The sequence below is a fragment of the Lissotriton helveticus genome, chromosome 2_1, assembly GCF_964261635.1.
Source record: "Lissotriton helveticus chromosome 2_1, aLisHel1.1, whole genome shotgun sequence".
In the NCBI taxonomy this organism is placed as follows: Eukaryota; Metazoa; Chordata; class Amphibia; order Caudata; family Salamandridae; genus Lissotriton; species Lissotriton helveticus.
Window position 1 is genome coordinate 1,166,825,652 of NC_136059.1, and position 22,497 is coordinate 1,166,848,148.

Sequence of the window (22,497 nt, forward strand, 5' to 3'; positions counted from 1 at the left end):
TGTTAAGTCAGGTTGTCACTTCTCAGAGTTTAGAATTGGTTACTAATTCTCCTAAGCTATTTTCTAGATTTGTCTGCTTAGGTCTGGCTCCCTGGTTATACGATTGTACAAAGAAGACCAAGTAGAATTTGATTGAGGAATCTGCCACAGTTTCTATTTTACTTTCTGTGCCATTAGCTGAGGCAGGATCTTTTAGTTGAGCACTCATACTCTTATCTGCTGTGAGCTCCACTGTTGACAGTACCAAAAGGTTTGAACCTGATCCTAGAGGTGCACTGGTTTTGTCTACCCTCCAGTGTTTTATTTATTGATTATTCAGTGAAGAGACTTAATTGCCACCTGCCATATTAAAACTGGATAGATTACAGCGTGTAGACTTGTTGGATATTTCTAAAGGCTGTTTAGAAGTAATGTCCTGATTTGAGTGCAAACTAAGTAAGGAGGTTCCCATGACTCCATGGGTTGCGCATACAGATGTTGAGTTTCTAGGTTCTGTTCATTTTATTTCAAGTGTGGGGAGTTTAAGCTCAGCAGTGTAAAAAAGTTATTTTCTGATCGCATTCATTTTTTGCCCTTTATTTTTTAGAGGATAGCCCAGAACTTTTCTGCTGATTGTCAGAATTAAAATAGTTTCTGCCATGTTGACACACAAGTACCAGAATGGTTTCATGAGATACGTGGCATACAATTAACAAAATACATGTTTTACTCCTAAGTGGAGTTAATTACATTATGTTGGTTAATGTTGAAATGACAATGTTCCATCTTTTTCCACGTATGAATATACTTTAAAAAAATGAAATAATGAATGGATTGAAAATTAAATCTCTATGGTAAACAGAAGGAACGTGTTTATCCATTTGCCTTTAGTAATTGCAATAACTAAACACATGAAGGGTTGGATAATTTCATGTTAATAAGTTATTTGGCCCTGCCCAATCTTCGTCCCTTGGGCCTAACTCCTCTTTTTGCTAAAAATTTTTACTTGTGTTGAGCAGGACGACAACCTGCAGTATGAAAGGGAGCCCAGCCAAGAGCCACATCGGAAGACAAACACATGTCATGGAGCTACTGATCATGCAGCTCGGAGACTTAAGAGAGCCACAACACCCACCGCCACCACCCCCAGGACCCCTCCCTCCCCCCTGGACTAACACCTAGGCAGTGCAGAACAAGACAGCACACGTTCCTAAAATACACCAGCCTCAGAGACTCATCGCCAGAGGATGCTATTGCCCACTACAGGCTCAAAAGGACAACCATCCTCCTCATCCTGACCCACATTGCCCACAGGGTAACGGTACCAACACAGCGGAGAACCAACATCCCTCCGCAGACAAAGCTGCTGGCTGTGCTGCACCTGTTGGCCTCTGGTACCTTCCAACCAACAACTGCCAGAGTCGGAGGAGTCTCACAGCCAGCGCTATCAAACTTCCTCACACATGTCTTGGATGCATGTCCACAAAAGCAACGGCGGGCCCCTGTATCCGCACCACACACTAGTTCCAATTCGTAATGCTCCTGCGGAACCAAACCCAAAGCGAGCCGTTGCTTGACACCTCTGTGCTCCAGATCCAGGATTGTAGTTACTGAAATTGGGTTGCGCCAGGTCCTGAAGTCCAGTAGTCAACAGTGGTGTAAGAACAGTTGTTTATTACAAATACATAAATCAACTATATGAAAAGCTCAGCCAACGTGTTCCGTTCCCAGTGGTGAACTTCATCAGGGAAACGTGTGGATTCAAATAACTGCATATGCTGCAAGGACTCCCCAATACAATTCCATACTCCGAAAGTCAGTATTCAGAAACCTGTTGGATAAATGGTGACAATGGTCAAGCATCAGTATAGTCACAACCGTAATCTGGTACAGTGTATTGTACTTTGACAAACCGGAATGCTTACAGGTATGATAAATCCTGCATAAAAAGACCGTAACAGACATTCGTGTGGTCGTAACCTTCGTCAGAAAGATTAGTAAGGTTACGACCACATGAACTTCTGTTACGGTCTTATTATGCAGGATTTATCATAACGATAAGCATCACGGTTTGTATCAGTTTGAAACCCCTGCACCTTCACTTCCCCCACACTGCACAGGAACAGCTGGAGACAAAGCAAGGGAACTACGCCATAGCTGGCTTCCCGCAAGTGTTGGGGGCAATTGACTGCACACATGTACCGCTTGTGCCCCCTGCCGACACTGCACACAATCACCGAAACAGAAACCACACGCATTCCATCATGTGCAGGCAAAAGTGAACCCACAGGGCCTGTTCACCAATGTTGGTACAAACTTCCCAGGCAGTGTGCATGATTCCTATGTCTTCCGCAAATCCATCACCAACCAGCGCTTTGAGGATGGCACCTATGGAAATGAACTGCTCGTTGGTAAGTACCAACTGAACAGACCACACACCTCAACTCCACAATCATACAACTCACAACTTTGGGAATGCACATACAACATGCCAATTAACATGTCCAACTAACAGACATGACAACACAAGTAACTGTGGTAACCGTGGCCAGCCATGTAGACAAACCATCCACGGCATGGCACGTCTGCCACACAACTGCAGAATGCGGGGAGAGGTGGGAACCAAGAATGTGCGAGGGAGGCAAGTGACCCATCAAAGAGAATGCACACAATGCCAAGTATGGCGGTGATGTGCTGGACAGACTTCAGTACGCAGAGCATAGACATGTCAATGTGGACATATACTGCTGGTGTTTGTAGTGTTGTAGACAGTGGATGCAAGCAGGTTACCACAGGCAGTGTGGAATACCTTGGACATGTAGCTTTGTCATCCCATCCTGTAAGCGTGAGCGGAGTGGCCTTGGCCGGCGTATGTCGTGAATAAATAGCCTGGGGATCTGGGCGTGGTTCAGATCCGGGATGGCAACTAAAGTAACCACTGCCTGCGTCTAGGTGTCCGCCATATCCTGTCGATAGGCATACACACAGTTGGCCGACACCCTTCGACGGCCAGATTTACACTGGAGATTAGGTGGCTACATCCCAAGCCAACACGTTCACATCTCATCGCATGCAAGGTCGTGTCTGCCAGGGCAGCACTCTCCACCCAGCCATAAGGCGGCCGCCATGACCGGTGGTGCCTGCTTGATCCTGTGCGCCTGCTGCACCCCAGACCTGGTCCGCAGACCTGTCCGCAGCCCAGCAATGACTGGCCTCCCCTGCGCACCTAGGGCTCAATGCTCACCTGCCACCACCGGTCTGTCTCTAAGAGGGCCCACCACGTGCCGGTGCAACCTCCTTAACCGATCACTGGATTCTGCGCCACAGGCCCCCAGCGCACCCTGCGGCACCGCACCGCAGAGCCATGTGTGTTCTGACTGCTGCCTTTGGCGTACACTGCGGTCCAACATGGCTCTCAATTCAAATCAATTCTTAATTGGCAGGACAGTGTATTGAGGCCTGTGCATCATCACAGGCTGCACACCTGCTCAGCTCTTCAGGTGCCCCTACGTCAGTGCACCACAAGTCATGGTCCCGTGGCAGTAGGCCTGTGCCGGCCGCAGTGCATCGGGTACCACCAACTCTGTGCATGACAAGTTATCATCCCGTGGCAGTAGGCCCATGCCGGCCATAGTGGATTATGTACCACCAACTCTGTGCACCGCAAGTCATCATCCCGTGGCGGTTGGCCCATGCCAGCTGCAGTGCATTGGGTGCCACCAACTCTGTGCACCACAAATCATCGTCCCGTGGCGGTAGGCCCGTGCCGGCCACAGTGTATCGGGTGCCACTAACCCAGCACTCCCCAGGTCATGGACCCTTAATGATTGAGTCTTGTGGTGCGGACGCCATCATGTCACCTCCGGCAGTGGGGAATGTGATGTGGTAGGCCCCTTTTATTGACAGGGTCACATGTCCTGTGACACCTGTGCTGAATGGGTGTGGTGTGAGTGTAAACTAGCCCTCAGGGAGTGGCTGTGGCATGCTGATAACTAGACCAGTGATCAACAGATCATTACAGGGAAAACTTGGGACATGTAGCTTTGTCGTCCCCCCTGTAAGCGTAAGTGTAGCGGGCTGGGCTGGCATATGCCAGTCCAGCATAGGGGTGTGAACATTGAGCCTGGGGCTCTGGGCATGGTTCAGTTCTGGGCTGGACAAAAAAGTAACTAATGCGTGCCTCTGTTGTAGTGTCAACAGCAAAACACACAAGATGATGGACGGAATGTTGAACAATGGCAATACATTCACCCCCAGTCACAGATCTGGGTTTAATCCATCGTTATTTTGCTCACCAAGCCACCCCAGTTCAGACATGGCCATATGCAAATCAGTCTTGACCCTGTGCCTCATGGGAACAGTCCAGCCCGAACTGCCAAGCCATGTCTTTCCTGGACCAGACTCAAGCATCCCAGGACCGGTTTCTGGCTATCAGCCGTCTTCAGCCAGGATAGCTTGACTCCAGTGGCTTAGTGAGCAAGGGACCCACGTCTGGGCATACCCTTCCCACATAGGGTGAACAGTAAAACACACAAGATGATGGACGGAATGTTGCACAATGGCAAAACATTCACCCCCAGTCACAGATCTGGGTTTAATCCATCCAAGGATGCTTGCTTCCGGTCCAGGGAAGACATGGCTTGGCAGTTCGGGCTGGACTGTTCCCATTAGGCACAGGGTCAAGACTGATTTGCATATGGCCATGTCTGAACTGGGGTTGCTTGGTGAGCAAAACAACGATGGATTAAATCCAGATCTCTGACTGGGCGTGAATGTTTTGCCATTGTGCAACATTCCGTCCATCATCTTATGTGTTTTTCTGTTGTAGTGTTGGCGCCACCCAGGCAGCAGTTGGCAATGTTGCACCCTGTGACTCAGTCCCACAACATGAGCAACATGGACGTAAGGGGGAATCACTGACCCCACATTCATACATACTTTCATACTTGAATGATCATAGACATGACACATCGGTGTGAATTTTAATGTTTTATTCACATTCAGTGGAGTTTTGAAGCTGGAGCAGTACAGGGCCATGCAAACCCCACTCTACATTGCTGCCGAGTGGAGGGCCAGCCAGAGTCCTTTAGGGAATGACAAGTTCACAGGAAGGCGGAGATGTGGATGGAGTAGTAGCAGCAGCATTCATCCGAACCAGGCCTTGTTGCAGCCATGCCATGATGAGAGTCTGCAGGGCATGGAAGAACCCAGCTACATCTCGCTGGTGTACAGCGGTGGGAGCCATTCTTTCCGCCTGCATCCGCTCCATGTTCTCCATGATCTTCCGCATGTGTCCCAACTCCCGGATGACATCGCAGGAGCCACTCTGACTAGACAGCTGTTCTTGTCTCAGAGTCAGGACTCCAGCGATGTCAGCCATGGATTGTTGAAGAGCATGGAGCGGACTGTGGCTATCTGTTAGGGACTGTATGTGGTCCCTGAAGGATTTTAGACACCCACGTATGGCATCTAGTTTGGCTGCCATGAGCTCGAACCCCACCCGCACCTGACCAGCCATCTTCTCCTGGCACCCCAACACACTGCGTTGGAAGGCCATGTCTTGTTCGTGGGCATCCTGGGAGAAAGCTGTGGTGGTGGGTGCTTCCTGCTGAGTGGTCTGTGCAGGGGGTGAGGTCTTCTTGATGCAGCTGGGTTGCCCTGCTCCTAGAGGTGAGGTGCCGAAACTGTCTATGAGCTCTTGGAGGGTGTCGGTGTCGAAGGTGTGGAGGTCCTCTTCGTCATCAGTGAAGAAATGTCCGGTCTGCTCGGCAGGAGGTATTGATTTTCCCTCTGCAATGGGAAGGGGAGATGCAGTTTAACATTGTGTTCACATGTATGTTGACGCCTTGTACAAGTTTACATACAGACTGCATGGCAATGTACATTGTGACTGTTTGAGAGGGGCTGCCTATTTGATGCGGGACAGTAGACATTTCAACAACTTCACTGTTGGACTTGGCCCTTTTGGCAGGTTCATCCCTAAACTTTTTGCTTTTAAATGTGACATGATGTTAGTTGTTTTTGGCTTCTGCGCACTGTGTCGCAGTGTTAAGTGCGTGCGCAATCTGAGTGTGTGTGGTGAGGTTGGCCTGCCCTTCCATAGGAATGTATGGGGGACATGTGTGTCCATGGTAATTCCTGGTATGAGCGGAGTGCGGAGGCGAGTTTGGTATGTGCAAACTCATGAGAATAAATGCTGCGCAATGGTGTGCGCAGATTTATTGTGTCTAGTGGAGAAGTGCCACTTTTAGAAGTTGGCATTTCTGTGTGCAGTGGATGTGAATTGCCTGTCTGGCTTGGAGTGTCAGGTTCCTGGCTGGTGTGCTTGGCTCCAGGAGCCAGGATGGGTCTGCCTGGTGGTAAATAGGGAGATCTGCATGTAGATGGGAGGGAGGAGTTGCAGCTGGGACCTGAATAGGGCTGTGCCTTCCCTACACAATGCTGACCCGCCCCCTGTGGTGCGTCTAATGTCCCTGGCCCATCCTGTGAATAGAAGAAGAGGAGCTAAGCAAAAAAAAGTGTTCAAGTGCTCCCAAACCAATTGCATCTGGTTTTCCCTAAACCCTGTGCTAGGGGACAAAGGAAGTGTGTGTATAAGAAGGGGCTGTGACCCCATGTATGTTGATCTCTCTTGCTCCTAACTTGAGGGGGGCCTGCTGCTGCTGCTGGGTGCCAGGAGGACCGCCACTGGGGACTGCCTTCCTGCTGGAGGGCCCTGTGAGCTGGCCCCTGGGCCCAGGCTTTGCCCCCCTGCATTCTTAAAAACTATCTCTGGACTTTGCCTTATCTGGAAGAAGCGCTGTGCTCTTTATTGCTGAGGAGAGCTCTCCATTTGTTTCCCTGGACTTGGGACTTCGAGAGCCTGTGAGCGCTTTATTTGAGGAGCGCTGTGTTTGGGCTGCCCCAGAGCAGCAGCGCTTCTAATCCCCGCAGCAGCACGAGGCTGCGGTCATTTTGAGGGAGGAGATCCCCGACGTGGAGATTCCCCTGCCTTGGTGCCCTGATCGGTGCGGGTGTCCACCCCGCATATCGGCCATTTTTAAATATCCCTAGCGGGTGCCCACCCGCCAGGGACCTTGTGCTGCTTCGTATGCCCCTAGCGGGTGCCCACCCTGCCGGGGACTTTATGCGCAAAGAAGAGGGAGCCCACCCCTTGTGACCGCCGTACCAAAGTATCACCACCGCAGCTCGGGCTTAGCCAGGAAGTCAGGCAATCCACCTGGTGCGACGTAGGCGGGGCCGCAAGCGGAAACAGGAAGCGGACGGGAGCCCACCCCATGCTCCTGTACACTGAGGGAAATCGCAACGTCCTCACCCGGGGCTCCCGAGAGCGAGGGAGAGCCCCGGACTGCCTGCTTGTGCCTGGCGTGCCGCTTATTACTGGGAGCCTCCGAGGTTCCCCAGGAGAAAGTCCCCGCAGGTTGAGCCCGCTGCCGGGAGTCCCCAGACCGGCGAGGAAAGGAGGCTGGCAGCGCAGGAGAGCCCAGTGAGTGGGGCTCGTTTGCGAAGGGGAAGGGAGCGTGAAGGGGCACATTGCCGGTGCCCGCCCCCTCCTGCCCATACTCACTGCTTTGGGGATACCTCTGCGGAGCGGACTCGCTAGAGGTCGTGCCATTCTACCGTTGGGGCATAATTGTGGTCTTAAGATCCCCATAGTGGGCCCCCCGCCTACCTGTGCCCATTTGTTGACTGGAGGCTCACAGCGGCGCTGCACTTGCGGGCCGCTGCAACACAGGGGCAAAGTTCAAATCCTCATTTTGAGTCCCAGAGCGGGACTCCAACGTTGGGGGCAAGTGTTTTCAGGAGCCCCCAAATGGGGCTCCCACAGTGGTGCCTGTTCTTCCTGTTCTAGTGGGGCATATTTGTTTTAGAGCCTGTGGGCTCCTACGTGAGGGCATTGAGGTGCCCATGCCCCATTTTTCCTAGCTGCCCTGATCGCGGGTGCACCAAGAGGGCAAGTGTTATTGTAAAGAGCCCCAGAGCGGGGCCCAGAAGCACTGTAGCGACAGTGCTTGTTTGTTGGCCTAATTCCCCTAGCTGCCCTGTGTGATAGAGGGCAGCTGCAAAGTTACGCAGTTCTGCTACTTGGGGCACAGTGAATGCCTGTGCCCCTCTTGGTGATTCTACAGCTGCCCAGCAATTAGTGGGCAGCTGCAATGTTTAGGCCACAAACTCTTGCGCACCTTTGCTTTGGCTGCCTAGGCAGCGTGCCCTGACTATTGTGGACATAGGGCGTTGGAGCCCTGTGGGAGGCCAGTTGGCCTGGGGACAACTTTCCTGTGCTGTGCCCCCGCCTGGGGTGCACTATGATTATGATGGTTTGTGGGTAATGTATTTATGCATCCTGCTGATACCTCTACCTGTGTTTTCATGATGAGGAGGTTGGTTTACCTAGTATGGTTTATGTTTGTGAGTTTATGTTTCCCTGCGTGATCTATGCCTAGGGTGATTAGAATTGCATAGTGTGTTCCTACCTTTTACCATTGGTTACTGGTCGTGCTCTAAAATTATTATTTTGGTGCTTCAGCTATTTTATGTTCTACATCTACTATTTCTTCTAAGTGCTGATTCTGTCAGTGGCCCACGTGGCCCTGTCATGTGTAAATAATCCCCTGTAAATACTGCTGAGTGCCAGTTGGCACAGTGTATAAGTGTAATGCCAATTAGTGGGAGAAGGGAGAGCCCACATAGAGACCTGCCTAGATCCCACAATAGAGGGGAGAGGAGTGGTAGAGGCTTTTGAATCTTTAACCAGAATTATAGAAGGATTATTGAAAACTAAGAAGCCCGTAAAACAGTCACCCTCTCCAAGATGGTTTGATTCTAACTGCTCCAGAGCGCTAAGAGACTTAAAGCAGAGCCTAAAAAAGACCCCAAGGGATAAGATTGAAATTATCCGTTGCAGACAGAATTACAAAACCCAGGTAAAGACAAGGAAAAGGGCCCTTCAAAAAGAAGTTTGGGCTGACCTAAGGGAGGCTGGTGAAAATAAGGATTATGCACAGTTCTGGAAAATTATAAATAGACCATGCTTCTATGACTCAAGCTCCCCAGTCATCAGCGTTAATATTTTACCAGAACAATGGATTGCTCTTTTTAAATCTTTGTATAATCAACAGGAGGTTGACTCTGGTGAAGGAATATGGAGGGGACCAAGGGCAGAACGATTTGAATTATCCCTGGAGGAAGTCCTTAAAGCAATCTTAGGGCTGACAAGAAATATAGCCCCAGGCCCGGATGGCACCCCCCCAGATTTATTCCTCAGTAACACCGAGTTATGGGCCCCAGTGGTAACGAGAGTACTGAATGCAGCAATCAAATCAGGCCTACCGAGATCATGGTCCACTGCGGTGATTGTCCCGATATATAAGAAAGGCTGTAGGGACAGCCCGCAGTGCTACAGACTAAGCATGGGCGTAAAATCCGCTCCGATCGCGGATTTTTCGGATTTTCGGCAAATTCGCAATCCGCGAACGCTCGCGAATTTGTCGAAAATCCGTGAATCCGCTCGCGGCGGATTTTTTGCTTGGTTGCGGCGCGCGGCGTGGTGCACGGCGTTCACTTTCCGTCATTTTAGCGTTTGCCGAGTTGTTTTTCTTTGCGAGTGACGCGCCATTTTAGATCTTGCTGCGTGTTCCCGCGGGAGTTTGTCGCCCGCGAATACGTACTCGCGGCTTGCCACCTTGCACAGCACACCTCGCGAGAGTTCGCAATTGCGAACACGTAGTTGCGGCGGAAAGGAACAATCTCGCACTTGCGAAATAGAGATTTTGCAATTTCGCACAAGAAAATCACCAGCAAACAGGATAAACCTTCAGAAAATTATGATTTTTATCAGAATCACTCCTCAGGTTGACATTTGCATGGCCTTTTTTTTTGCAAGGAGTCCATTTTGGGGGGGGGGGAGGAAGGAAGTGCCCCACAGTCTCCAACTTCCTGTTCCTGTCCAGCAGGCTCCTCCCAGTGCTTTGTCCATCTCCTGGTCACTTTCATTTGGATCTGGAGCTGGAAGGATTACTTTTTGTGGGTGCTGCTGGATATTTGGATTTGAGGCCTTTTTGACTGTCTTTGGATCACTTTTGGATTAGAAATCAACTTTCACAAGTAAGTTTGTTTGGGGCATTACAGTTGCTGCAAGTACAATTTTGGAACTTTTTCAGAAAATTAAATAAATTATATTGTGGGTAGCCACAGTATCCAGTAGGACCAGGGTTGGTTATGGGTGCATGATACAACTGTTTTGTTGAATTTAAACACCATTGAGGCCATGGATGGGCTGGGATTGTGCAGATTTTATTGTTTTTTGTCGTTTTTTTGGGCCTGCTGGTGTGGCCCTTTGCCCAGGGGTGGTGAGTGTTGCATGGGCCTAGTCTTTCTGTGGGGTGTCTTCTTGAATTTAAACATAATTGAGGCCATGGATGGGCTGGGATTGTGCTTATTTTATTGTTTTTTGTCGTTTTTGGGGGGCTGCTGGTGTGGCCTTTTGCTTGCCCAGGGGTGGTGGTGGTGCATGGACTGAGTGTGCCTGTGGTGTGGTCTCACTCTCTTTGATGTAAACATCATGGATGGCATTGGATTGTGGTGATTTCTGGCTGTTTTTCTGTTTTTTGGGGGTGTACTGTTGATGTGGACTGGCCATGTGGGTGGTGGTGGTGGCCATCTTGAGTGCTGGCTGGTACAGGCAACATGTGCTTGGGGTGTAAGGGGGCCATTTTGAGGAGAGGCAGTGTCTGAGGCCTGCACTTATTTTGCCTACTTTTCATCCCTTATGCCCAGGGGTAGTGAGTGTTGCATACTTGCATGTCCCTAGTCTTTCTGTGGGGTGTCTTCAATGTAAACATCATGGATGGCATGGGATTGTGCTCATTTTTCTGTGTTTTGTCGATTTTTTGGGGTGTATAACTGAACTGATGTTCCTCTGTCTTCCATTGCTTTTAGGTGCACAAGAAGACTCAATGGAACCACCAGTGCCAGGAAGAAGTCCTGCAGCGGTGTGTGCAGCATAACGTCACGCGACGTCACGTCTGGACACAGAACCCTCTGCAACTCGTGCAACTGCTGCCTGCTGACCTGCTCTGAAGAAGATGGCCCCAAAAAAAGTAACCCGTAGCTCCTCTAGCAAGAAAGGTGCCAGTAAAGAGACAGGCTCCCCTGTCAGCAGCACACCCAATGTGAGGCACACTAAGAGTGTTGGAGCGAGTGAGACACCAACGCACAAAAGTTCACCAGCGAGCAAAATTGGGTCAACGAAGTCATTATCAGCCCGTAAATGCTTGGTCCAGGGCAACATTAGAACAATGCTTACTTCAGACGTGCCATATGAACGCAACCACCCACTGACGCGTCTGTATAACACTAAGCTGGCTAAAATGCTAGCTGTGGACCTTCTACCTTTTTCTTTTGTAGAAGCGGTAGGTTTTCTTGAATTAGTGGCAACGCTCTGCCCTAAATGGAAGGTTCCGAGCCGGTTCTATTTTGCCAGAGTTGCGGTTCCAGCACTACATGAAGATGTGCTGCAGGCGATTGGGGCAGCTTTGCAGAAGAGTGCTGTTCACACAATACATCTGACAACAGACATGTGGACCAGTGGCGCAGGCGCTGATTACATGTGCATCACTGGACACTGGGTCTCTTTTTCAGGTGTTTTAGCAAAGCTAAACGCAGGTGTTGACCCGGACAAAGTTTTCAAAGCTGCTCGGAAGCATGCAACACTAGCCATGTTTGGCTTGGAGAAAAGTCACACAGCAGAAAACCTTTTGGAAGAGTTTAACAAAAAGGTCTTGAAAATGCTATCCCCCCTAAAACTCAAGATTGGTTATGTTTCCACGGATAATGGCGCCAATGTAGTTAAGGCCATGCAGAAGGGTGACCATGTTAGAGTGCCGTGTTTGGCGCACTGTATCAACCTGGTAGTTCAAAAATTCTTGCATGTCCCTAGTCTTTCTGTGGGGTGTCTTCAATGTAAACATCATGGATGGCATGGGATTGTGCTCATTTTTCTGTGTTTTGTCGATTTTTTGGGGTGTATAACTGAACTGATGTTCCTCTGTCTTCCATTGCTTTTAGGTGCACAAGAAGACTCAATAGAACCACCAGTGCCAGGAAGAAGTCCTGCAGCGGTGTGTGCAGCATAACGTCACGCGACGTCACGTCTGGACACAGAACCCTCTGCAACTCGTGCAACTGCTGCCTGCTGACCTGCTCTGAAGAAGATGGCCCCAAAAAAAGTAACCCGTAGCTCCTCTAGCAAGAAAGGTGCCAGTAAGGAGCAGAAGAAGCAAGTTACCAAGGACACTGGTGTGCCGCCCGCCCCTTTTTTTGGGAGTAAAAAAAAAAGTGTGCCTGCAGCAGCTGCAGCGGGATCTGCTGGGGACCAAGCTGGCAGCAGCACCCCCGCTCCATTGGGCTCAGTGCCACCACCACCACCACGCCAACTTAAGTCCAAGCCCTTGAGTGCTGCAGAGGCAGCCAGTATACTTCTTCAATCACCATCGACCAGTGATGTTGGCTCATCGCAAGAAAGCAGCAGCAATGTCCCTCAATCAACACAGGTTGTTGTAGCTCATCTGACGAGTGTTGAACAACCACAGCCGCAACAACAATCACATGTGCAAGTACAAGCCCAAGTACATGTGGAAGGAGAGGCAGCGCAAGGAGATGCGCAAGCAGAGGTGCATGGAGGGTCACAACAAGTGCCCACAATAGTTGTTCCTCCCGAAGTAGGGGCACATCAGGAAATCGACAATCAAGGCGAGGTATCATTTGAGGAAGCCACTCCTCCTGATGATCCTTCATTGTCTTCCACACCCCTAGCAAGGAAGAGATCAAGGGTGGTGTCTACATCCTCTTCAAGCACACCTCCTTCTGATGATACGGATCAAACTTGGGAACAAACAAAGGTAGTTAAGCGTAAAAGGAAGCTCGTCCAAAGTCTCAGAGTTATGGAGTGTGATGAGTCTCAACAAGAAGTGGCGGATACTGCTGCTGATGAAGACTCTGCCAACGACGACCCAGTCATCATAAAGGTCACTGCAGCCCCAGCGGGCATGCAGCAAACAGACATTTTGACCCTAGCCCGAAGAGCTGCTGAGCGTGATGATGATGTTGTCGATGAGGAGGCAGTGGAAACACCACAATCATTGGAGTTAAGTAGTACACCAACTCGTCCCGCTTCCATATTTCTTTCTGGCAAGAAGAGACCTCCGTCAACCTCGACCTTAATTAGTGGCGGTGAAAGTGCAAAACGTACAAAAGTTGGGCAATCCACATCCTCCACTTCATCTGGCATTAGCTTCATGACCACCACCACCAGTATCGCCGCCTCCTCCATGTCCCACAGACACTTCAAGTCCCCAGTTTGGGACTTCTTTACTGTTTGTCCAAAAAATCCAAAGTTTGCCATTTGTACCATTTGTAAGCAAGCAGTTAGTCGTGGTAAGCCAGGTACCAACTATGGTACCGGAGGCCAGAGAGGTCATCTTAGGAGACAGCACACTGTCAAATGGTTTGCGCACCTAGATGCGATCAAGAAAGGCCAAATTCAAGGAAACGTTGATGTTTCATCTGATGATGACGAGCAGGAAGAAGACGTTTCAAACACTTCCCTTACACCCAGTACCCCTGTCAGCAGCACACCCAATGTGAGGCACACTAAGAGTGTTGGAGCGAGTGAGACACCAACGCACAAAAGTTCACCAGCGAGCAAAATTGGGTCAACGAAGTCATTATCAGCCCGTAAATGCTTGGTCCAGGGCAACATTAGAACAATGCTTACTTCAGACGTGCCATATGAACGCAACCACCCACTGACGCGTCTGTATAACACTAAGCTGGCTAAAATGCTAGCTGTGGACCTTCTACCTTTTTCTTTTGTAGAAGCGGTAGGTTTTCTTGAATTAGTGGCAACGCTCTGCCCTAAATGGAAGGTTCCGAGCCGGTTCTATTTTGCCAGAGTTGCGGTTCCAGCACTACATGAAGATGTGCTGCAGGCGATTGGGGCAGCTTTGCAGAAGAGTGCTGTTCACACAATACATCTGACAACAGACATGTGGACCAGTGGCGCAGGCGCTGATTACATGTGCATCACTGGACACTGGGTCTCTTTTTCAGGTGTTTTAGCAAAGCTAAACGCAGGTGTTGACCCGGACAAAGTTTTCAAAGCTGCTCGGAAGCATGCAACACTAGCCATGTTTGGCTTGGAGAAAAGTCACACAGCAGAAAACCTTTTGGAAGAGTTTAACAAAAAGGTCTTGAAAATGCTATCCCCCCTAAAACTCAAGATTGGTTATGTTTCCACGGATAATGGCGCCAATGTAGTTAAGGCCATGCAGAAGGGTGACCATGTTAGAGTGCCGTGTTTGGCGCACTGTATCAACCTGGTAGTTCAAAAATTCTTGCATGTCCCTAGTCTTTCTGTGGGGTGTCTTCAATGTAAACATCATGGATGGCATGGGATTGTGCTCATTTTTCTGTGTTTTGTCGATTTTTTGGGGTGTATAACTGAACTGATGTTCCTCTGTCTTCCATTGCTTTTAGGTGCACAAGAAGACTCAATAGAACCACCAGTGCCAGGAAGAAGTCCTGCAGCGGTGTGTGCAGCATAACGTCACGCGACGTCACGTCTGGACACAGAACCCTCTGCAACTCGTGCAACTGCTGCCTGCTGACCTGCTCTGAAGAAGATGGCCCCAAAAAAAGTAACCCATAGCTCCTCTAGCAAGAAAGGTGCCAGTAAGGAGCAGAAGAAGCAAGTTACCAAGGACACTGGTGTGCCGCCCGCCCCTTTTTTTGGGAGTAAAAAAAAAAGTGTGCCTGCAGCAGCTGCAGCGGGATCTGCTGGGGACCAAGCTGGCAGCAGCACCCCCGCTCCATTGGGCTCAGTGCCACCACCACCACCACGCCAACTTAAGTCCAAGCCCTTGAGTGCTGCAGAGGCAGCCAGTATACTTCTTCAATCACCATCGACCAGTGATGTTGGCTCATCGCAAGAAAGCAGCAGCAATGTCCCTCAATCAACACAGGTTGTTGTAGCTCATCTGACGAGTGTTGAACAACCACAGCCGCAACAACAATCACATGTGCAAGTACAAGCCCAAGTACATGTGGAAGGAGAGGCAGCGCAAGGAGATGCGCAAGCAGAGGTGCATGGAGGGTCACAACAAGTGCCCACAATAGTTGTTCCTCCCGAAGTAGGGGCACATCAGGAAATCGACAATCAAGGCGAGGTATCATTTGAGGAAGCCACTCCTCCTGATGATCCTTCATTGTCTTCCACACCCCTAGCAAGGAAGAGATCAAGGGTGGTGTCTACATCCTCTTCAAGCACACCTCCTTCTGATGATACGGATCAAACTTGGGAACAAACAAAGGTAGTTAAGCGTAAAAGGAAGCTCGTCCAAAGTCTCAGAGTTATGGAGTGTGATGAGTCTCAACAAGAAGTGGCGGATACTGCTGCTGATGAAGACTCTGCCAACGACGACCCAGTCATCATAAAGGTCACTGCAGCCCCAGCGGGCATGCAGCAAACAGACATTTTGACCCTAGCCCGAAGAGCTGCTGAGCGTGATGATGATGTTGTCGATGAGGAGGCAGTGGAAACACCACAATCATTGGAGTTAAGTAGTACACCAACTCGTCCCGCTTCCATATTTCTTTCTGGCAAGAAGAGACCTCCGTCAACCTCGACCTTAATTAGTGGCGGTGAAAGTGCAAAACGTACAAAAGTTGGGCAATCCACATCCTCCACTTCATCTGGCATTAGCTTCATGACCACCACCACCAGTATCGCCGCCTCCTCCATGTCCCACAGACACTTCAAGTCCCCAGTTTGGGACTTCTTTACTGTTTGTCCAAAAAATCCAAAGTTTGCCATTTGTACCATTTGTAAGCAAGCAGTTAGTCGTGGTAAGCCAGGTACCAACTATGGTACCGGAGGCCAGAGAGGTCATCTTAGGAGACAGCACACTGTCAAATGGTTTGCGCACCTAGATGCGATCAAGAAAGGCCAAATTCAAGGAAACGTTGATGTTTCATCTGATGATGACGAGCAGGAAGAAGACGTTTCAAACACTTCCCTTACACCCAGTACCCCTGTCAGCAGCACACCCAATGTGAGGCACACTAAGAGTGTTGGAGCGAGTGAGACACCAACGCACAAAAGTTCACCAGCGAGCAAAATTGGGTCAACGAAGTCATTATCAGCCCGTAAATGCTTGGTCCAGGGCAACATTAGAACAATGCTTACTTCAGACGTGCCATATGAACGCAACCACCCACTGACGCGTCTGTATAACACTAAGCTGGCTAAAATGCTAGCTGTGGACCTTCTACCTTTTTCTTTTGTAGAAGCGGTAGGTTTTCTTGAATTAGTGGCAACGCTCTGCCCTAAATGGAAGGTTCCGAGCCGGTTCTATTTTGCCAGAGTTGCGGTTCCAGCACTACATGAAGATGTGCTGCAGGCGATTGGGGCAGCTTTGCAGAAGAGTGCTGTTCACACAATACATCTGACAACAGACATGTGGACCAGTGGCGCAGGCGCTGATTACATGTGCATCACTGGACACTGGGTCTCTTTTTCAGGTGTTTTAGCAAAGCTAAACGCAGGTGTTGACCCGGACAAAGTTTTCAAAGCTGCTCGGAAGCATGCAACACTAGCCATGTTTGGCTTGGAGAAAAGTCACACAGCAGAAAACCTTTTGGAAGAGTTTAACAAAAAGGTCTTGAAAATGCTATCCCCCCTAAAACTCAAGATTGGTTATGTTTCCACGGATAATGGCGCCAATGTAGTTAAGGCCATGCAGAAGGGTGACCATGTTAGAGTGCCGTGTTTGGCGCACTGTATCAACCTGGTAGTTCAAAAATTCTTGAGTGATAAAGACAGTACAGCGTTCGAGGTAATGGCCACCTGCCGCAAAATGTGCAACCATTTCAGCCATTCTTTTAAGGCCCGGAAGCATCTGCGGAGACTGCTATTTATACGTGGAATGCCAGTGAAAGCACTCATCCAGGAGGTGGCAACATGTTGGAACTCAACCTTCTACATGCTTGAGCGTCTGTATGAGCAGTATACGGTACTCGATCACTATTTCTTCACAGAGGGTACATCTCAGAAGGAGGACCTGCGGATGAGTGTGGCGCAATGGGACATAGTTAAAAGCCTGACAGACATGCTTCGTCCTTTTGAGTTCTTCACGCGTGCAGTCAGCCAGGAGGACTGTAATTTGGGAAAAGCTATCCCATTGTTGTGCATGCTGGAGCACCAACTGATGGCGGTGTCTTCTGAGTTTGAAAAAGATGCAAAAAAAAAAGACCATTTCATTTTGTCTGAGAAATTATTAGAGCGCCTACGTGGTGATGAACGTCTTCAAAAGATCAAGTCAGATCAGCATTACATTTGTGCTACTATTCTGGATCCACGCTACAAAAAGGCGCTGGCAGGCGAAGCATTCTTTCCTTTTGCTGATGCAGATGTTCAAAAGTACAAACATTGGTTAGCCTGGTCAGCCAAGAGGTTTGAAAAAGAACGGCAGGTTATTGAAGGAGAAGCCAGTACATCAGCATCAGCATCAGCAGGCCATCCCCAGTCACAAGAATCCACTTCTGCACCTGTGGCTGGGGCACAAGTGACCTCTCAGCCGTTAAAGACACCGGCAAGTGGATCATCTGCACCACACACAATGACAACACTAACAGTGGCTGCGGAGGATCATTGGCTAAGTTTGATGGGGTATGGTTCCCGAAAAAATGTCACAGGCACGGCAAAAAGTAAGCAAAGTGGAGGAACCGTTGCTGACCTTGAGTCGATGGTGCAGGACTATCTGAATGACTCAACAGTGGTCTTTCTTAATGATGAGCCATTGCAGTATTGGCATGGCAAAAAACAATTGTGGCCACAGCTCTTCAACCTGGCTATAAACTATTTGTCTTGCCCACTCGCAAGTGTGTCTTCTGAACGTGTTTTCAGTGCTGCTGGTGGCATTGTTACTCCCAAACGGAGCCGCCTCTCGCCCAAAAATGTGGAGCGGCTGACAATGATCAAGATGAATCAGCACCTCATACCACCAGATTACAAAGTACGAGAAAGCACGCCGCATGAAGACGAGGAGGACGGCAACGTAGATGAGGGGATTTGTTCTCTGTTCGGTGGCACTGACCTCATCCAGCCTGAATTCGCAGAGTATGATGACGAAATCTTGTTCTTATTCCCTGACACCGAGCCCTGAAAATGAGACAATCAATCAAGAACTTTCTTTTTCGTCCTTATTCACTTTTATTCCTGTGTGCTTTGTGTCTCTCTTTCTTTGTTTTGCACAGTTAATTTAATTCAAACTTTAATCACCTAATCCCAAAAACAAGACCATCATCAGAACTGTCTTCACTTGTTTGCTTATTGATTTGAAGGTGCCGCAGTCTACATTCCTCAGGTTCACAAGTTCTGAAGAACATGCTCCTCTATCCTCCTCCTCCAGACTGCGATTTCCCTCCAAGCAGAGTGCTGGATTACGCCCAATGAAGAAAGACTCAGCACTTGTGGGGGTGTTGTACTTCTTTGCGGGTGAGTTGACGGATTTGGGCCCATTGCTGTGAAGCTCTAATAATGGACAAAAGTGTTTTGGACCAAATATGAGGTGGAAATTTCTTGCCGTTTTTGCTGACTTGCTTGCCTTTGAGGTGCTCTTTGGCGGGGTTCCGGGTGTTTGTGGGTAATTTTTGGTGTCTGTCGAAGCACTGATGCGACATTCTAATCTTGATTGCATTTGCTTTTCAGGAAATCCGTGGTGGAAAACAGGAGTTATGATGATTGATGATGATGACCTAGCTGAACAGCGCCGCATTTGGACCGAAGGCCGAGAGATATTGTAAGTATGAGATTTAGCTTTTTCGCTGTTTGGGGGTGTTGTCGGGTGCTTTTTTGCGGGTGGGTTGGCGCGTCTTGCCTGGGGCATTCCTGGGAAGGTCTAATACCGGATAGAAGTGTTTTGGACAAAATCCATAAGGAACAGCCTTTTTTTTGCTATTTCTTCTGACATCTTGCTCAATGTAGCGTTTTGGGGGGCTTCCTGCTGTTCGTGGGTGGGTTGCGGCCGGGGTCTCTGTCTTGTCGAAGCACTGCTGCGACAGTCTAATCTTGATTGCATTTGCTTTTCAGGAAATCCGTGGTGGAAAACAGGAGTTATGATGATTGATGATGATGATGACCTAGCTGCACAGCGCCGCGTTTGGACCGAAGGCCGAGAGACATTGTAAGTATGAGATTTAGCTTTTTCGCTGTTTGGGGGTGTTGTCGGGTGTTTTTTTGCGGGTGGGTTGGCGGGTCTTGCCTGGGGCATTCCTGGGAAGGTCTAATACCGGATAGAAGTGTTTTGGACAAAATCCATAAGGAACAGCCTTTTTTTTGCTATTTCTTCTGACATCTTGCTCAATGTAGCGTTTTGGGGGGCTTCCTGCTGTTCGTGGGTGGGTTGCGGCCGGGGTCTCTGTCGAAGCACTGCTGCGACAGTCTAATCTTGATTGCATTTGCTTTTCAGGAAATCCGTGGTGGAAAACAGGAGTTATGATGATTGATGATGATGATGACCTAGCTGCACAGCGCTGCGTTTGGACCGAAGGCCGAGAGACATTGTAAGTATGAGATTTAGCTTTTTCGCTGTTTGGGGGTGTTGTCGGGTGTTTTTTTGCGGGTGGGTTGGCGGGTCTTGCCTGGGGCATTCCTGGGAAGGTCTAATACCGGATAGAAGTGTTTTGGACAAAATCCATAAGGAACAGCCTTTTTTTTGCTATTTCTTCTGACATCTTGCTCAATGTAGCGTTTTGGGGGGCTTCCTGCTGTTCGTGGGTGGGTTGCGGCCGGGGTCTCTGTCGAAGCACTGCTGCGACAGTCTAATCTTGATTGCATTTGCTTTTCAGGAAATCCGTGGTGGAAAACAGGAGTTATGATGATTGATGATGATGATGACCTAGCTGCACAGCGCCGCGTTTGGACCGAAGGCCGAGAGACATTGTAAGTATGAGATTTAGCTTTTTCGCTGTTTGGGGGTGTTGTCGGGTGTTTTTTTGCGGGTGGGTTGGCGGGTCTTGCCTGGGGTTTGAATACAATCCACGGTCTGTATTTGGGCCTACTGTTACTTTCAAAGTACGTTTTGTAACCATTTTTCTGCTAGGCATCGTTTTTGGAGATCTGATTGGGGTTCTTCTACATTTTTGCGACTGGCTTTAGTAAGGGTCTTGGTGGGAGCATTGCTGGGAAGGTCAAATTTTGTTCTAAAACACAGTTTACAGTACACCTACCTTGAGGGGAAAGATCCGCTATAATATTTTGGCCATACTTATTTATCCTTAAAAAGGTGACTCAGACAGAGCACGCAATTTCAAAAATATTGTACTGTCTATTAGGGAAATCAAAGTGTCACTTTTTGAACCACACAGCGTACATACCTTTTATTTATTTATCAGTGGTATTGTAATAGCACTTCCTGTTTTCCGTTCAATAATTACAGGCCGGGTCTCAGTCAACATCCGCCAGGCAGGCAGTGGACAGGGTGTCTTCTGTCAGTGGTCACCACATTGATGGACGAAGCGTCAGCTGGAATGGAGGAGTGCCGCCAATAAGAGGAATTGTTTGCTGCATGCAACTTACTTACCAAATTCAACAGGACAACTCCAACAACATACGCAATACAGATACAGTATCCATTGTTGTCTTTTATTCTATGAGTGTGACTGCATGTGCTTACCTTTACTTTGTAACCAAAGATTGTCTGTATCTTCAATTATTGTTTGTCCATGCTCTGCTTTTTTTTTCTTCTCTCAACAAAACCTACCCAAAAAGAAACCCCCATTCCCATCCATTTTACAAACCCTAACCCTCTTCCCCCGGGCTGTGTTGTTTTGCTTGATGTCTGACTAAAATGACATCAATAATTCCACACACTTGCTGGGGAGGATAAGGTCATAGCAACAGGCTGGTGAAGGAATACGAGGATATCTTCTAGACTTACTCAGCTTCAGTACTATATCTTCTAGTAGTAGTAGCCAATGTCAAATAAATTCAACGCAAGTACTAGTTATACTTGCAAGCAAATACTTTACCATTTGTTAGGCTACATTATGGCACTGTTCTAGTGTACTGTCACCTGCTATTTTCTCGATCGTACCGTAACCGTTGTAATGCTACAGTAAGGACAAACAAGGTTTTGTTTTCTTTTTTTCCATAGGCATGCAACTGCCACTGTGTCACACCACTAGTACCACCGCAATGAGGAAATGTCACCCGCCCAGGATTGACAACGTTAATCCCCATTTCACCTGGAGCCAGCCCTGGGCCTAGCCCTAATTTCTAACACAAATTACAGGTAAGATAAGCGTTTGGTGGGAGGTAGTATAATGGAGTATTATTTCGGAGTAGACAAGAGATTGACGGTTGTACTACTAAAGTCCTACGACTGTTCAGGAAAACAAAGTTACTGTTACACCCCCGCCCCCCACCCACCAGACTGAAAAGCAGTAAAAAACAGGTATGGTCAGATAAAGTTTAAAAATATATTTATTTAGCCCTAACAAAATAATCTCCCTCACCCACCCTAACCCCAACGATTGTCTTTGAAACGTCCCAAAACGATCCCAACTCCCAAATCCCACCCCCCAAAAGTCTATAAAAAAAGGGCAAGGGACACTCCACTACTGGAGGGTGCTGGTGCTGGTGCATGATGCGGCATGGGCATCATACTCCTTGCGGAGGGTGGCAAGCTCGGAGCGGAGGCCCTTAACCAAGTTCTTATACTTCAGGACCTCCTGCTCCAGGTTGGACATGCGGACTCGTAGGCGGCGTTGGCGTTCCTTGCAGCTCCTGTGGGGGGCAGCTGGTATTTCGGTTGCTTGGCGGTGGCGGTCGTCTTTCTTAGCCCGGCTTGGTCGCGCTGGCTTAGTCACGGAGGAGGATGCAGTGGTCACAGTCGAGGATGTCGTTGTTGCCCCGCTCGACTGCGTGTCCTCCTCCTCCTCCAGGGCCACCAGCCGCCGATATTCGGCGACAGTGGCCTCCAGCCTCCGTTGCCGGGCCAATCTAGCCTGCTCCCTCCTTGTTGTTCATTTGGAAGGAGCAACTATATGAAGAAAGAAAGACATAGTCTGTAACCAATGCTCCTTATTAATAACACAAAGTGATTGAGCCGAAAGTTGGGTCACAGAGTACAAGTAGCAAATTAAAAGCACAGTACATAACTATTGAGGACAGTATCTATGTAACCTCCCACTTCTGCATCCTTGCTCTAACATGACTTTAGGTGCTTTGCTTAATATTGAGTGAACAGTGATACACCCACACATGAATGACGTACTACAAGTAAACTAAAGTTATTAAGAGAGGTACGGAGTGTCCACCGTAATAACCAGATATATGCTGTGATTGCAAACGCAGTACAAAGTACTGCTACTATTCATGGTAGTATTGGACACATTTACAATTTCTTTTCCTTGCCTTCCCTGCACTGGAACGGACGTGCGGGTGCGGTGGTACATGCT